This window comes from Triticum aestivum, chromosome 7B, assembly GCF_018294505.1.
Source record: "Triticum aestivum cultivar Chinese Spring chromosome 7B, IWGSC CS RefSeq v2.1, whole genome shotgun sequence".
In the NCBI taxonomy this organism is placed as follows: domain Eukaryota; kingdom Viridiplantae; phylum Streptophyta; class Magnoliopsida; order Poales; family Poaceae; genus Triticum; species Triticum aestivum.
The window spans coordinates 761867575-761886212 of record NC_057813.1 but is presented as its reverse complement, the minus strand read 5'-3'; the positions used below and the strand labels follow the sequence as shown (position 1 = coordinate 761886212).

Genomic DNA, 18638 nt, shown 5'->3' with positions numbered 1-18638 from the left:
ACAAAGAATGGAAAAAATGTATGGACAGTCGCAAGGAGCTTCTTGGAAGCAAAAAGCAGCAAAGGGCAAGAATTGGAGACAGGATGATCGCCATTCTTCATAATGGAGAGTCAGGGTCTATATTGTTTTATGCTATTTTACCTTAAGGGTGTTTAGGTCCTACCTGATACTGATGATCATGTGCTAAGAACAATTATGTAGGGTTGGGTTCGATGACTATGAGGATGATGATCGTATGACTTATTATTAATAACGAGTAGAAGTTGTATGATGATGCATGATTAGTAGGACTTGTTATTATATATGATGATGTATGATGCGAGCATGCATGAGCATGTTATATCATCGGGTGAAATGAACATAGCAGCAACATTGATAAACCAAGGACGAAGATATAAGAGAGGACACTTGTTTCTATTAGCTAGCTAATAACAACCTAAAAATAACCCCCAAAACCCCTAAAACAGCCGCTTTTCTAAAAAAACATGGACTTTTGGTCCCGGTTGGAGCCACCAACCGGGACCAAAGGCCCCCCTGACTGGGCTCGGCGGACCGGCCACGTGAAGGCACATCTGTCCCGGTTCGTGTTCGAACCGGGACTAATTGGTGGAGGTATTAGTAACGACCCATTAGTCCCGGTTCATGAACCGGGACTAAAGGCCCTTACGAACCGGGACTAATAGGTGTTTTTCTACTAGTGCAACGTTGTCTCGACCACCACCTCCACGGTCCTTCATCAATGCCATAATGAGAAGACACCCCCAATCGAACTGCAAGCTCCTACATTGACCGGAACGGAGGCAGGCCAAAGCCGTGCACCGACTCCAGGGCGACTGAACACCGGATGCTGCGCGAGGAACGACGAGCCGTGGGTAGGAGGACCACGTCAAACTCCCGCATCGGAGGCTAGTCCGTGTTGCTGGCCAACTACTAGCCAACGCACTGGGGGGGGGGGATGCCGCCCCATCCGATCTAGGCATCTCGGATCCAGATGGGAGGCCGCCGAGCATTCACATCCATGGTACTAGCCCCGCGCACCCTCGGCTTTGCACGCATTGTCCCGTCACTGCCGCCCGGGGCCAAGGCGTCCACCATCCACCCGCCCTTGAGAAGAGCTACCGGCTACCTTGCTGCTAGCAGCCGCCTTCCGACGCCCAGGAAACGCTAGGCTGCGCCGTACACAACCCTCGTTGCAGAAGCACCCCATGCTACAGATCCACGCCAGCAGAGCTCGCCCCGCACGATACGCCACCGTCCACGTCGCCCGCCACGCCAACGGCCTCCAGCGCGCTCCCGCGGCGTTGCGCCGTGGCGCTCTGCTCCCGTGCTTGAGACCGGAGATAAAATAATGATAAAACTAAAGGGATCCCCATTGGCAGCAAAAACAGTTGGTAGATTGCTGAGAAAGGATCTTAATTTGCGTCACTGGACAAGGGTCCTAGAAAGTAAAGAGTGGGAGAGGCAGACCAATGTTAATGACATTATGCCTGCCTTGAAGGTTACCTATGACTATCTTCCTTTTCATCTTCAACGATGCTCTTCCTATTCTGCATTGTTTCCAGAAGATTACCATTTCAATGGCACCCAACTAGTCAACTTGTGGATAGGACTGAATATCTTACAACCTGGTGATCGAACCCAAACATTTGAAGATATAGGTTTGAGCAACTTAACTGATTTGGTCACGTATATGGCTTTTTTAGAGAAGATAAAACTAATGGTCGTCTATGTTATGTCATGCATGACCTGCTGCATGGTTTAGCATTGCAAGTTGTATCTCATGAATGTATTAGTTTACACCGCTCCAATGTGGGATTGGTAAAAATTCAGCCATTCATCCGTCACTTGTCTATAATCATAGATGATGATGATGATTCAGTGTCTTGTGAAAATTTCAAGAGTCAATTCAGAAAACTGAATGCAAGTTTGAAGGTTAAACAATTGCATTTTTCCGATAAAGGGTGGATTTTATTTTCTCAAAATGAAGCATCAAGAAGATACATAACACAATGAGTACACACCCGGCCTCTGCATAGTTAGGATGCACACAGCCAACACAAACGTGAAAACACGCTGACAAATAGCAAAGTCATATAAGACCAAAGCTATGTGTAGGCGAGAAAAAGGAAAATAAAGGCCCAAAAGCGATCAGATATGTGGTCGGCAAACTACAACAATGACCATATCCGCACCAACTATCTCAGGACATTACATGGACGACGAGGTTCTTCAACAGGAACGCCTTCAAGAAGGGAGCGACACTCAAGCGCCGCCGTCACCGGATCCAAGCACATGGCCAGAATCTAGGTTTTCACCCTGAAAAATCGGTTCAAACATATCTGAGCAATGCCTTCAACAAGGTAACGACATAGGAAAAATATCGCCATTGCCAGGTAAAACCGCTCGGTTCAGACCTAGGCTTTCACCCCGGAGCTCGAGACCGGGTGCTAAGTAGCACCACCATCGAAGTCACTTATGTTTTGTCGCCACCACTTTTTCGCGATCCCAGCAGCTACGTGTGATGCCCGCCACCGCCGCACAACCATCCCTCTGCGTCAAGTCATCGTCCATAATATGCATCTCACCACCAAATCAACCACTGAATCTTGAGAGATGACGCTCTCGAAGATCATGTGGTGGCCACCGCCGTCGTGGAGCCGTGGGAGGTCACTGTAGCACTCTACAGTAACCCCCACCCGGCCGACCAGATCTGAATCACCACCACCAGACCGTGGACCGTAGCGTCGTTGGCCGACCAACACCTGCGTGGAAGTCCATCACCTCGCCGCCACAGTCCGCCACCAAGCAGATAGCCTGATGTGCCCAAGCTTCCGCCACCGCCGCAAGAAGGACATGGCAGCCACCTGGCGCGGCTCCTCGGTAGGGCCATCTAGGCAGCACCGCCCCACCGGAAAGGACCCCACGGCCTGCCTGGCCATGGATTCCAAGGAGGCCAGTATTCTGTCGCACCAAGCTGGAGCCAGCCGATGCTCACCACGCATCCCCTTGTCTTCCACGGCTTCATCGGCGAGCCATCCAATGGCGGCGTGAGGCCGCTGCTCCCTTCCACCGGCCATACGCATGGCGATTGTGCCGGGTCGATTGCACCATGGGAGCATCACACGAACAACAGGCTTGCCACAAGTCCAGCCAGACAGAGCATCTATGTACGATTGGAACGATTTTCGTCCAGCCGTAGGAGCCGCTCCCGGTGTGACGTACGGGACGTAGCACGACCACGTGCGTCATCTACAGCCAGGGCGTCCACCTGCAGCAGATCGCGAGCATCCGGCACACTCGCACGGCGGCGCGTCCAGATCAGGCCGGCCATGGAGGGGACTAGATGGGAAAGAGATGGAAAGAGAAGGCATGCGTTATGGGGAGGCCCGCCGCCACCGGCAATCCGGCCGGGGAGGCCACTGCCGGCGGCGGCGAGGAGGGCTCAAGAACGAGGGGGTCGAGGTAGGTGCGGCGGGGGTGCCTCTTATTTGGAGAAGTGGATGAAATCTTTGTCAGCATTCTGGGTGATTTATTTAGGGAAGCAAATGCTCTTCGTGTTCTCCGTTTGGATGAAATCTTATTTTCTGTGGAGTCCATATTACAAAACTTTTCAGCACTTGTTCATCTACGGTACCTATATCTGGGGACTAAGTGTCAGAGGGAGATGCATTTACTGCTTACCATTTCTAGATTTTATCATTTAAGGATTTTGCGTCTAGGTTCATGGTGCCAAAACTGTTATTTTCCCAAAGAGTTGAGCAACCTTGTAAACATGTGTCGTCTTTATACTCCAAGGGATGAGTTGCATTCTGATATTATCAATGTTGGAAAACTAAGACTCTTAGAAGAGTTGAAGATATTTCGAGTCAATAAAAAAAGTGAAGGATTTGAACCAAGTCAACTAGAGCATTTGACGGAACTAAGGAAGCTTGGCATTTATAACCTTGAGAATATACATACTAAACAAGAAGCAGCCAAAACAAATCTGGGAGAGAAAATCCACTTGGAGAGGTTAACATTAGATTGGGATAGTGAGCGGTCTAATCCAGAGCCTGGTGCGGAAGCAATTGTCCTTGAGAGCCTTCAACCACACAGATATCTTCAGGAGTTGTGCATTAGAGGGCACAAAGGCTCTTCATGTCCAACATGGCTGGGTGATAAGGTCATTGTTGAATCACTTCATCTCTCTGGTGTTTCTTGGCAATGTCTCCCACCTATGGGGAAGATGTGGGGCCTTGGTACATTAATATTGGAACATATTGCGGCATTGGAGGAGTTTGTTATAGAGCAAAGCTTGTGTAGGCTCATAAGGCTTGAGCTTGCTGGATTGGGAAGTCTTGGAAAATGGGTAGCATCACAGGATGCTAATCATATGTTTCCTGTTTTGCAAGTATTGATTATAAAAGACTGCCCTAAACTGTTGGAGCTGCCATTTGCAAGCCAGATTGTTAACCCATCAGATCAAGACCTGAATATTGATTGGTTTCCCAAACTGCAAGGGCTTTGTATAGAGCAGTGTCCAGAATTGTTGTTACTGGCTCATATCCCATGGACTGAAACTCTCCATAGTGTGTACATAAGTGATGTAAAGCTACTAGACACGCTTCTATACTCAACATCATCCTTCATGGGAGGATTTGAAATTGTTGGAAAGGATGGTTTGCAGAGCTTAGATGAGATGGTAGCATTCAATAACCTGACATGTCTTGAGCGTCTGGTACTCCAAAAGTGCCCAGCTCTGCAGTCAAAGCACCTTCTGCTGCTGACCTCACTGAAGAAGTTGATTGTACTGGATTCAGAATTGGTGTGATTGTAGAGGGTTCAGAGGGTGACGTGGAATGGCAGCACACCCTTGAGCATCTTGTGGTCCAGGGCGAAGAATCAAGTGGGAAGGAATTGACAGAGCTCCTCACCCACCTCCCAAGGCTCTCCAGTCTGACTATCAGTAGGTGTAGAAAGCTTACACAACTGGCATTGGGGGTGGATGTGCAGCAAACAATTCTAGCAAAAACAGCTACAGAGGTGGAGCAGGCGAAAGAAGAAGATGATTCATGGCTGCTGCTCTTGCCTGCCCATCTTTCTGACTCACTGCAGGTATTGAGGATCATAGACTTAACCATTGTTGGCTGCCCTGGATTCTTTGTTGGATGGAATCAGGAGTTACAACCGCTGAGGAATGGAGGAAATGAGCAGGAACTGCAGCAGCTTGTTTCTCCCCAAAATGGATGCAAACTGCAGGTGCTCCAGACGGATGATGCCAGGGGACTCCTATCTGTGCCCATGTGCAACCTCCTGTCTTCCTCCCTCACCCTCCTGAGCTTTTCTGACAACCAAGAGATGGAGCGCTTTACTAAGGAGCAAGAGTATGCCCTTCACTTCCTCGTCTCCCTCCAGCAAATATTGTTTCTCAACTTGAGCAAGCTTCAGAGCCTCCCCGAAGGGCTTCAAAAGCACACCAACCTCAAGCAATTAGTGGTCGTCTCATGCCCGGTTGTCCGGTCGCTGCCAGAAGATGGCCTCCCCAAATCACTTCAAGAATTAAATGTCTGCCACTGTGGCAATGCAGAGCTAAAACAACAGTGCGAGGGGTTAGTGGGAACCATCCCAAAAATCATCCTGGAACTGTGAGACTGATCCAAGGTAACAAAAGCTACTTCCTTGTTTGCCCCCATCACTTCCCAGATCCCGCAATTACCCTTGCTTTTCCCCCCTGCAACATAATCTAATTAGTGCTTGTTTTCATCTGCTATGCAGGTCGCTGCCTTGGAGTTCCCGTGTACATTCTTCTAGCCTTGTACACTTGTCACATAGATGAAGGTCTTGTGGTCAGGTTCTTGTACATAAATCTGGTAAGTACATCTAATAACTTAAAACATTGCTCCTGCTGTTTCATATCAATTATTAAGACGTGTTCTCCACTCCCCTTGTCTTCTCACTCACATGTTAAGAAAACAGGTCTCATTATCAGTTAGCGCTTTATGATGCTTCTTTGTTTTTCTTCCTGGACAAATAACGTGAAATTGGTCATGTATTAACGTTTTTTTCTGGTTTTCTGTGTAGGTGTTGTTCTCATAGGGTTCTCCGTGCTTTTGCATGTATATTTGGATTTTCTTTACTCCTGAAAGATTCGATGGTCGACTAAGTAGTTCCGGTGTGACAACCAAAATATTACCACAGCATAATTCAGAAATGAATTAGACTTCGATGCTGCATTATAGATATCACAAGAAACCTCAATTCCTGTACATAAATCTGTTGGCTTTTGATCTCTAGATTAGATCACCCAGGAGCACCACGTGTATGTGCTAAGCTAGCACACAGCCAGGGAGCTGGATTGATCTTTGCTCCTGTACACGTGAAACTATAGCTTAGCGATAATCTGGTACGTACATCTAACTGGATTTAACTCCTGATCTACCATATACCAGTTATAACAACTTCCACTTGTACTATATATCAGATTGCCATTTTTCTTCCCATAGCAGTGAAAATGGTTCTCCTATTAAAAAATTGTTTAACAATTGATTCTCCATGTGCCTTGTCTTCGTACATACAAGTTGATAAAATCACTATATGTTAAGTTAATGCCTTATGGGAGTTTATTTGTTTTATTTCCTGGACGAAAATCATAAAACCTTTTATGTGCTCACCATTTGTTTCTGTTTTCTGTGCAGGTGTTCTTATGTTTGTACTCGTAGACTTCTACATATTTTGCGTTCAAAATTTCGGTAGCCATCACTCAACAGGACATGGTGTGCACGACTAATTTCAGTGTCGAGATCAAGATATTAACACGAAATGATTGTAGAATAAGTGTCAGCCTTCATTGTTCTGCGATTGATATAGGGTTTGCAATATTCTCATCACTGCTACATGCTATCATCACAGGACATGGTGTTCAACATTTTGCTTGACTTGTTGTGCAGGTGTTCTTATGTTTGGTCTTCTACATACTTTGCATTTAAATTTGGTCTGGCATCAATCATCAAGACTTGGTGGGTGTAAATGGCAACTTTGTGTGTAAGGATCAAAATATCACCACATAATAAGCAAGACTCCTGTGCTTCTGTGCTCTCGATTCCAGGTGTTCTAGCATTCACCATTTCTCTTGGATTGTTAGGTATTCATCACCTTTACAATTGGTCCCTTCTCACAAAGAAATGGCGGTGTGCCTATAAAGTTCAGGTTTGAGGATCAAAAGAATGGTATAACAGTTTTCAGTTGTTCACTTTTTGCAATCCTTATTTCAAATAACATATACTATCAGAAGCTTACACCAGTTATGATATTAATTTAGTTCATACTGTCAGAAGCTCAGCCACATGAGAATGGTACTACCCATTGAATCTAACTTCATATATTCAGATCTTAGGCTATCACTGAAAGGTTTGTCTAGTAGCCCTTTGCATCTGTATGGAAGGTGGTTCTGTTATAGTTCACGTTTCTGAAAAAAAGTAGGAATGTCAATTGACTTGTGCTTCCAAATTTTCAGACGCAACAAACATTCTTCCTTTGCTTCATAGCCGTGGCATGTGGTATAACTCTGTAACTACACAACACAGTAGTTGAAGTACTGAATGGTTGAAGCTATAGTGGAGGTAATAAGCTATGTGCATATTTCAGGACCAATTAGTAATAATCAAAACAAGCTTATTATGTTGACATCTGCATCTTGGCTTTATATTACATAGAAATTTGTTGGCCTCTCCATCTTGGGAAAACATTACAGAGAAAATAGAGTTGGAAAATACTTTTGTTCCACAATCCATGGCAGTCTCTCTTAAGGCTTACAGAGGATCTCCATTTTGTCAGCATTAGTTTTGTTAATATTTAGACTGACTGTAATGATCATTATTTTGTTTGCAATTGTATCCATGACAAAATAGTGCGATTTTGATCTGGTCAGTCAACACTTGATCAGGATGCTTGCTGTGACAAGAATTTAGTTGCTGCTGGGTTGCTTACATGTGAATCTTGCCTAACTAGTGACTGATTTGTGAGTGCCTAACTCTCATTGCCATTTTCCCTACCGCAGTCAGATCCATGCTGTCAGTTGATCAATCTCATTTGAAGGAACGGATTGAATTGGCTAAAAATTGTGGATGAGCCAGCCAGATTCTGCTACTGTAACTCCCACAAAAAAGAAAAAAAGGTTTTCAAGTTGTACTGTACCGACTTCTTTCGTATACTTATTAAATTGTGGTGTATCTATGTTAAATAGTACTTATTGACTTATTCCTCATCCTATATTTTTCCTTGGTGGCAGTGAACCAAACACACGTTCATTCTTGAGCCCACAACACTGGTGGCTCCTGGATCGAAAGCCGGTGCGATGAGAAAACTCCAACCAGGCCAATCATTTTTAACTTTGCATGTATGGTTTGTACTATACTGTCCTCTAGCGTTTTGTTCATTCTGCATTTTCCCCTGCTAGACCGGTGACAAGTGCTTAACTACGTTTTCTTTTGTGGGTTGCTTCTCTTTGCCGGCATATACAAGATTGAAGGCAGTGGGGAAATGATGAGCGTTTGATTCACAACGACAGAGGATGCTGCTCGTCTGGCTTGCCTTAAGTGTTCCGGCTTACTATTGGATACGGGCACTGTTGAAACAAGGTGCAGGGGAGGGAGGCGGGATTGGCAGTTGCAAAAAGTGACGGTGGAAGAGGAGTGCGCCGCAGGTGCAGGAGGAGAATGACGGCTATCATATCATTAGGAGTGCGCCGCATTTACTCCACTTTGGCATTTCTTGCAAGGGGAGAGTTTGTATTTCTCTCTCTCTCTCTCTCTCTTTCTCTGAATCCTCTGTTTCTTCCAGAACAGAAACAGAGTAAGAAAGAAATGGGTCTGAGACTTCTCCTTCCAGCAACGGTGGGATGTGTTAGTAGTAGAAGTTTGGTTCCGGTGTGGAATAGTAGTAGTAGACTAGATTACTCGCTGCCCGTGGAAAGACTTGACTTGCTGTCAGAGAAGGATCCCTCCCTTGATGAACAATCAATGTTTGGCTTTTTCTGTTGACGAATTTGCTCCTGAGACAGATGACCAAAAGCCATATGGAAACACGATAATACTGTAGGCTATAGCAGATTCAGTTTTCTTGTATGCATCAAGGGGTTCTGTCTTCATTCTGATTGAATTTCTTTTATTCCTTCCACACATGGATGTAGATTCATTGGGTTGTTTGGATTACGGCATACTCCCTCCGTCCCATAATATAAGAAGGTTTTTGACACTACTCCTTATATTATGGGAGAGAGGGAGTATTTATCATCTACACTTACATCTGAAACAGTATACTACTACTTTTCATTTGGATAGAGTAGATCACTGAAAACACCAGCACGCATACTGCTTGCTATACATAACACTGTAGGTTCAACTAGAATTCAGCCAAGGCAATGCACTTGCCTTGGCTTGTGCATCCTGCCATGGCAGTGGTTCGCTACTCTGGCATGCTTCGTCACCGCCTTGGTATGTTGGCGTCGGAGATTGTATGGCTTCAGAGTCCAGCAGCTTCTACTCGTCTGTCGACGGCCCGGCACCCGTCCTGAGCTCGTAGAGCAGCACGCCGAAGCTCCTGATGTCTACTAAATGGTTTCTACTAAATGTATAGAAAAAAAAACGGTACTTCCTCCGTCCCATAATGTAAGACGTTTTTTGACACTAATGTAGCGTCAAAAAACGTCTTACATTATGGGACGGAGGAAGTAGTTATAAAATGCTTGAAACGACACAGTGTATAGCTAACAACACAGTGTATGGCTAACGACACAGTGTATAGCTCGCCACAGCCCTTATCCACTGAAAAGCAACCAAAGTATCAGCAAATAAAGGAGTAAATTGTACAAAACCACCACTTTAAAAGCTAGGTTTGCGACAAACACTACAATACATTTTTTTTTGCAGAAAACAGCACGTCTACTGTAATCTTTTTGCAAATAACACTAATCGGCGGCTTTGGCTCGGTTGACCGCGTTTATGACAGATGGGCCCCGCTAATTAGGTTGACGTGACATCTCTAAACAGCTGGCATGTAACGGCGGACGCTGGGTAACGTTGTGAACATGTGTCGAGCCCTGTGGGTCCACCTGTCATTGAAATAAAATAAAAATGAATGGTTTTTCTTTTGTTTTGCTTGCCTTCGTCTTCACCATCGAGCCGCTCGTCCCGCCCCGGTCGAGGCAGAGGCAGCCGCCGGTGTCACCGTACTGAGACGGAGCTAAGTTGCAGCCATTCCTCAGGAGGTGAGGTGCACCTGCTTCGGCGCCGGCCAGCCCCGCATGCCAGATGGTGCCTCGCGAAGTGTGTGCGGACGTAGGTCCCGGAGACGACGTCGAACCAGGCCTCCATGGGCGCCGCCGCCCACCAACGATGAGATTCCGACCGTCGTTATATGTGCGACCTGCAGCTGGTCTCGACCATCCCGAGCTTCGTGGGCAGGAGTCGGCATCTCCCAGGCCGCGCACGCGAGCTCCAGGTAATGTCGGGAATCGGGAGCCACGCGAGGCCTCCACTGGCGAGGCCTCCACCTGCGAGGGAGGTGCGGCTAGGTGCACCAGGTAAAGCTCCACACCTCAAATCTTCAAATCCGCCACCGCCCGACCTGCCCCCGGCCGAGACAGAGCCCGCCATCGCCATTGCCGCACCGAGGCAGAGCTCGCCGTTCGTCCGCCCTCCGCGGAGGCAGAGGCCTCGCCAACGCCATTGCTCCCCCTGCGGATGCCATCCTTGAGCACGGCCGCCTCATCCCGGCGCCACTGTCCTCACCGTCAGGCTCGCGACGGCAGCCTTTGTCCGCCGGCCTGTGCACTGCATGCAAAGTGTTCGATGGAATGCCAAAAAGAGGCTTGTTAGGCTGACAAACGGGCCCCACGTCTAGCAAACGATTTCATGTAACGGTGTGAGAAATTGGTGCCACGTCAGCCTGACTAGCGGGCCTCATCTGTCATAAACTCACTTAACCGAGTCAAAGCCGCCAATTAGTGCTATTTGCAAAAAGATTACCGTAGACGTGGTGTTTTCTGCAAAAAAAAATGTATTGTAGTGTTTTTCGCAGACCTAGCCTTCAAAGTGGTGGTTTTGTGCAATTTACTCGCAAATAAAGTAATAAGTAAATACATGTCGCCTTAAACCTGGGTAGGATGAAAGCCTGGCTTCCAAACAGTTATGACAACCAAATTCATAACAGAAATTCTTACCTCCAACATTTGATAGCACCTGGCTATCATCAGTTCGATTTCAGCTGATGATAGCCAGGTGAAACATCCTTTCTTGGTGCTGATTGCTGCGATTCTTTTTCCAAGGTTGATTGCCTGCAATTCTGAATACTACATATATTCCTTATAGCTACTAGACTCTGTTCTTCTTACATCACTTGAGATGATGCTGGCGTTCTGATATTGGAATGACTACAGCTTCTAACAATCACAAGGCCTGCCAATACAATCTGCACTGTATGTTGCTAGGTGAACGAATATGTTTTACTTTAGAAAAAGGGTGAACAAATAAATTAACAATTTAAGAATGAAATGAATCGAATTCCACATATGTACAAAGCAGCCAATTCTTACTTATAGCTAGGGTAGTAGCATGTATTTCAGTCACCGAATCCTTTCCTGGACTCAGCTTGGTAACTAACCACACAACGTGCTGTCTAAGTTCAGGAAGACATGGTGAGAACATTTAATAATCCCATTAATGAATGACGGCAGCGCACAAACAAAAGGACAGCAAGGAACGTGTGGTTCTGTAGCTACTTTGTCTGTTTCCTTCAATAAAAAGACCACAAGATACCATGTCCATTCTAGTTTTTTTATAATGCATCTACAAAATAAGAGTGAACTGAACAATTGATGGATGGCAACACCACCGCAAAAAGAAAATAAAAAGGAAGAACAGACAGTCGTCAAGAAGTATAGCTTGAACTCATCATGGTGATTTCAGTAACTACTCTGTTTTCTTCAGAAAATATATATTTCTAACCACAAGATTCTATGCCCATTCTATTTATATACTGCATATCTAATCAAAATAAGAAGGAAGTGAACAATTGATGAACCGCAACAAAAGTAGCTTAATCAACCTAGACATTCAACACCCTGTAAGTACTTTCTGGCTTTTTATTACAGACGAAATTATCTTGTACTCCCTCCGTTCCCTAATATAAGACAATTAAGCTTTTTCTTCATTCATATGTATCAAGACACATTTTAGTATATATGTTCATTCATTTTAGTTTGTAATATGTAGTCAATGTTTTGAAATGCCTATAAGGTCTTATATTAGCGAACGAAGGGAGTACATGTAGAAAGAAAACAGATCACCTATAATGGCTCGACAGGGCACGATGTTTAACGAACCAAACTGAAAGCAAAAGTACAAAATAAATAAATACATCGCCTGAAGCCTGGGTATTGCCAAAGTCATGGCCTACAAATAGTTATGACCACTAAATTCATAATAAAAGTTTTTCCCTCATAATACTCAATAAGCACCACCTATCGTCGGCCCGATATTGGATTTCAGCTGCTGATGTGTAGCATCATTCTTCCTGCTGATTGCTGCGATTCTGTGTCTTGCAGCCCTTGAGATGATGCTGGGTTCTAAAAGTGAACAGCTGCAGCTTCTGACAATCACATGGCCTGCCAATACAGTCAGGGAAGTAAGAAACAAGGCATTCTATATATGTGCATTTTACTTTTCTAGGTGAACAAATACGATGTACTTTTGATAAAGGGTAAACACATACATGAACAATGTAAAATGAAAATGAATCTAATACATCACTTACATCCTATTTAGTTGTACAGAACAGCCAACCCTTACCTGTAGCTATAGCTAGGGCAGTAGCAAGTTTTCCAGTCACCGAATCCTTTCCCATATGCTTTTCTTGGTTAGTTTAACAGTAACTCTTTTGATGTGTGTAATTTTTCTAAGATCACCATTGCATTCATTTAGTTCTCTCTTTTGCCGAAGCTTCTTTATGAGCTCCTCTGAAGTATCATGCAGATATAATTCTTCAAGGGATGTAAGATGCTCAACAATTAGATCGATCAAATCAACTTGCATGAATGAAGTGCAGGCCTTGACAATAGAGATATGACCAAAGTGAAGTGGTGCTGCAACCTGAATCTATCTATTATATATTAAAGGTAATATACGGTGAACCAGAGTCAAGAGAAATAGGCTATAAATTCCACGTTAATCAGAAAATACTAGACCTTGATTTTGTGGATCTCTTAAAGTTAATATTTCTTGACCGTTCAATCTGTGTAACATATATGGAATCGTGGGTCTAACGGTCTAACAGGACTTACGTGACACATATACACATGTACATATGTTCAAGGAAAAAATAAATTGTGTCCATCCTCCAACGCATAGCATTACATGCTTTCAGATCCAACACATCTACGCATCTACATTTTTTTTAGCATAATCTACGCATCTACATATGTTCAAGGCAAAAAGGAAAAAAAAGGTACAATGCCGACGTATCGCACTAGAAAAGAAGAAAAAAAAAGGATAGAGTGAGCGGCTATCATTACATACCCCAAGTCTTGTAGTTTAATGTGGTTAGTTTGTCATGGCTACGCCTATTCTGGGCTCTGGTGGTGGTATACGATGCCGCACAGCCAGAATTCAAACCGGATTTCTTGGCTGATCTGGTTAGAGTGAGCGGCTCTGAGCAACTTCCTATCCTGGTGGGGGGGGGGGGGGGGGATTTTAACATCATTAGGAGGCGTGATGAGAAGAATAATGACAATTTTGACGGGAGATGGTCGTTCTTGTTTAACACTATCATTGAAAGCTTGGATCTGAGAGAGATTGAGCTTTCGGGTAGGAATTTCACTTGGGCTAACGCGATGCCAAATCCTACGTTTGAAAAGCTGGATCATGTTCTGGCAAGTGTCGAATGGGAACAGAAGTTTCCCTTTGTTACTGTTCAGGCATTCTTGCGTGGTATTTCTGACCACACGACTCTATTTCTTGACTCTGGTGAGGCCTCCCACCTGGCCAACAAAAACGTGTTCTCGTTCGAGCTTGCTTGGTTTGAAAGAGAAGGCTTCCTTGATCTCGTAGCGAGAGAGTGGGCTAAGGATGCTGGAGGTCGGACTACTCTTGAGCGCTGGCAGAATAAGATTAGGCACCTGAGAAGTTTTCTACGTGGGTGGACTAAGCATCTTAGCGGGATTTATAAGGTTGAAAGGGAACGAGTCCTTACCCTTATTCAGTCCTTAGATGTAAAAGCAGAAACCACGATTCTGCCAGCTGTTGAACTTCATGCCAAGCTCGACGCGGAGATGAGGTTGAAAGAACTTCTTCGTGAAGAAGAATTAAAGTGGGCGTTGCGGGCCAAGGTCCGAAGAGTTGTCCAGGGGGACGCGAACACTCAAGTCTTCCACATGATTGACAATGGCAAACACAGGACGAAGAGGATCTTTCAGCTTGAGCAAGATGAAGGAACGATTATCGGTCAGGAGAACTTAAAGTTATACATTACTGAGTATTACAAGCAGTTGTTTGGACCCCTAGAGGATAACTGTGTGTCTCTGGATGAGTCTAGGGTTGAGGATGTGCCTCAACTTACTACCGTTGAGAATGATATCTTGGCAGCTCTGTTTTCTGAAAAGGAGGTATTTGAAGCCATCTCGCAGATGAAAAATAATAAAGCTCCTGGCCCAGATGGATTCCCCGCAGAGTTTTATAAGAAGTGCTGGCATATTATTAAAGGGGACCTGTTGCCGATGTTCCATGATTTGTTCTCGGGGCAGCTTCAGCTCTTCCAGCTAAATTTTGGTACGATAACCCTCCTTCCTGAGAAAACTGAGGCTGTCAGAATCGAGCAATTCAGGCCCATCTGTCTTCTCAATGTTAGCTTCAAAATTTTTACAAAAGGTCAGAACGATTAGGCTCACACAAATAGTGCATGTTGTAGTGCTGCCCACTGAAACTGCTTTCATGCTGGACAGGAACATCCTTGAAGGGGTTGTGGTCCTTCATGAAACGCTGCATGAGATACACACGAAAAAACTTGATGGAGTTATTTTCATGGTGGATTTCGAGAAGGCGTACGATAAAGTCAAATGGTCGTCCCTTCAACAGGCCTTACGCATGAAGGGTTTTGATGAAGCTTTGCGACGCTAGGTAGATTCTTTCACGCAAAAAGGAAGTGTTGGAATTAAAGTGAATGACGATATCGGTCATTATTTCCAGACACACAAGGGCCTGAGACAAGGGGATCCCATGTCTCCTATCTTGTTCAATATTTTCATTGATATGTTGGCAATCCTGATAGGGAGGGCAAAGGAGGCCGGTCAAGTGGGTGGCTTGGTGCCGCATCTAGTTGATGGTGGTGTGTCCATCCTGCAGTACGCTGATGATACAATCATCTTCATGGAGCACGACTTGGCAAAAGCGAGAAATATGAAGTTGGTGTTATGCTTATTTGAACAATTGTCGGGATTGAAGATTAATTTTCATAAAAGCGAGTTGTTCTTCTTTGGTAGAGCCAAGCATGAACAAGAGGCTTATAGGCAATTGTTTGGATGTGAATTGGGCTCTTTACCTTTTACGTACCTAGGTATACCGATTCACCATCGTAAGCTAACAAACAGAGAGTGGAAGTGTATCGAGGATCAGCTTGAGAAGAAACTGAGTTGCTGGAAAGGAAAACTCATGTCATATGGAGGCTGATTGATTCTTATTAATTCGGTGCTCACGAGTATGCCTATGTTTCTCTTATCCTTCTTTGAAGTCCCAGTTGGGGTTAGGAAAAGGCTGGACTTCTATCGATCTCGATTCTTCTAGAAGAGTGACGAGCTTAAGAGAAAATACCGACTCGCCAAATGGGATATCATCTGTCGACCAAAGGACCAGGGAGGCCTTGGTATCGATAATCTTGATGTCAAGAACAGATGTCTTCTTAGTAAGTGGCTGTACAAGCTGTCAGTTGAGACTGACGCAACTTGGGAGCAAATTCTCCGTAGTAAGTATCTGCAGTCCAAGACTTTGTCCCAGGTGACAGTCAGACCAACCGACTCATCATTTTGGAAGGGGCTTATGAGAGTCAAAGCTGCCTTCTTTAATAGAACAAAGTTTATTGTCGGTAATGGCACCACCACTCGCTTCTGGGAGGATACCTGGCTTGGTGATACACCGTTGGCGCTCCAGTATCCGTCCCTTTATCGTATTGTTCAGCGTCGTGATTCTCTTCTTGCAACGATTATGCAGTCCAGTCCCCTCAATATTGAGTTTCAGAGAGTGCTTGTTGGTGACCGGTGGGAAGCTTGGCTTCATTTGGTGAGTAGACTGATGGAGGTTCAGCTAGCTCATCAGCCCGACCAGTTGTGTTGGAAGCTTACTAGGTCTCGAGAGTTTACTGTCAAGTCGATGTATATCGATCTCATTAACGCTAGAATTATTCCTAGTTCCAAACATGTTTGGAAAGTCAAAGTTCCTTTGAAGATTAAAGTGTTTATGTGGTTTGTGCATAAACAAGTAATTATGACAAAGGACAATTTGGTAAAGCGCAACTGGACAGGATCTACTAGGTGCAGTATTTGTGATCAGGATGAGACTATCAAGCACCTCTTCTTTGATTGCCCGTTGGCAAGAGTTTTGTGGCACTCCGTGCAAATTACCTTTAACATTACTCCTCCGAATTCGGTCAGTGCGTTATTTGGAACGTGGCTTGCTGGGATAGAGTCTGAAACAGCTAGAAACATTTGTGTAGGAGTTTGTGCATTGTTATGGGCAATTTGGAACTGCCGAAATGATTTGGTTTTTAACAGGTCAACAACTATTCATTTTTGCAGGTTTTATTCCGGGCTACCGCGCTGATCCGTACGTGGTCCTTACTCACTCCGACGGAGGCCAGGGAGCGTTTGGTTACTGGATCTGTCCGGTGGGAGATGGTAGCGCGGTATATCTTCAACCGGTTTGGATGGCGGTCATGTAATAGGATAGGCGATTAGTTTACCCATCTTTTGTTTTGCCTGCCGGTTGTGGCTTTTGGGCCTTCAGTTCTTGGCGTTGTGGCTCTGTGTGAGCCTGCCATTTTTTTCTTTTTTGCAAGACATTAAGACCTTGTTGAACCTGTTTTGATCTATAAATGTGGCCGTATGCATCGTTCTGATGCAGAGGCCAGGGAGTCCCCCCTTTTTGAAAAAAAACCCGCCCATTCTTGTCCATATATGCATATGGATCGGGACTGGGTAAGGGTACACACGCAAAACAAAGTCTACTTTGATGATCCGTTCAAGCTTAATTAATTTTGGATTTAGCCATCACATTCGAATCAAATTTATATACGTGTCGACTAATTAATGGTGGCTGAGTCAGAGGTGCAGGAATTGAGTTTTTTTAAGCCATATATACATATAGTTTCTGTTAAGCCGTCCGGGTCAGTTGATTTTTTTAATTGTGAAGCTATGATTCTGCTAATTCTAAATTTACTCTCTGTTTCAACAACATTATCGTTTCTCAGTTAACTCCAGCGATTATGCTAATTCAATTCGTGAAGCCATGATTGTCTTAAAAGCAACTAGTATTACATTTACCCTGATTTAGCTGCTAGACTATTGTGTACTAACTTGTAAAATACACCTATCTCAACCAGCTACAACGTACCCCATGTGACAACACATGCCAGTACCCAGCTCGATGTTTGGTTAACGTGAAGGGAGGCTCCACCAACTGATGAGTATTCTCGTTTTCACAATGTAAGTCTGACAAGGCTACGCCTACTCTTCTCCATATATACGCATATAGATTGAGACTGCGTGGGTACGCACGCAAAACAAAGTCTACTTTGATGATGCATGCTAGCTTAATTTCAGAATTCGCCATCACTCTCAGATTGAGCTGGCCGGTAGTTAACAACTCTCAAGCATATGTATAGACTTATGAGTTATGACCGGCGGGTCAGTCAGTGGGTGTGTGCGTTGAGTTGTTCAAGGTGGCCAGCCAAGGACTAATCACACGTCCTTCTAGATAATCCCATGTCCTTCTAGGTAATCGCAGGCATTTACCAGTTAATGGACGAATCATTTGGTTAATGAATTAACATCTCTTACGTTGGTAACAGAAAGACTTAATGATTGTCTGCCTTACAAGTCTTGTTCGCTAGTAATATACTTCTTCCGTCCTAAGAGCATCTCCAACATGCGCACAAAAAGAGCTGCGCGCACTAAAAGTTTGTTTTTTTGGGCGCCGGACTACTCCAGCAGAAGCTGTAGCGCTAAAAAAATTTAGGCGCGCGCTGAAAAACGCTATCGCGCGCAGCATATTTGGAGAGCCGGATTGCGCGCGCTTCACAATTTGCACTGTCTGTTTTTAAGCGCATGTTTTTGAGCGCCTGCTAAACCAAAGTTGGTCCCGTCGCATTAAAAGCGCTACAGTGGTGCGCTATAACGTTTATTGGACGCTGACTTTTTGTGCGACTGTTGGAGATGCTGTAAAATAAGTGACTCCAGTGTGTACTAGCTTAGTACTAAACTTAGTACAAAGTTGAGTCACTTATTTTGGGATGGAGCGAGTACTTTGTTGGTTCGTGACACCTTCATTTATGAATTAATCAACCTGTCCCACCGCCGGCTGAGGTAATACAATTAAAAGTCTTGGCTAAACGTGAAGTCT

General features: G+C 44.7%; 1 pseudogene; it reads left to right on the top strand.

Moving 5' to 3' along the window:
• Positions 1 to 1018: 1018 nt before the first annotated feature.
• LOC123158838 (putative disease resistance protein RGA3) lies at positions 1019 to 5628 on the top strand (annotated as a pseudogene).
• The last annotated feature ends 13010 nt before the right edge of the window (positions 5629 to 18638 follow it).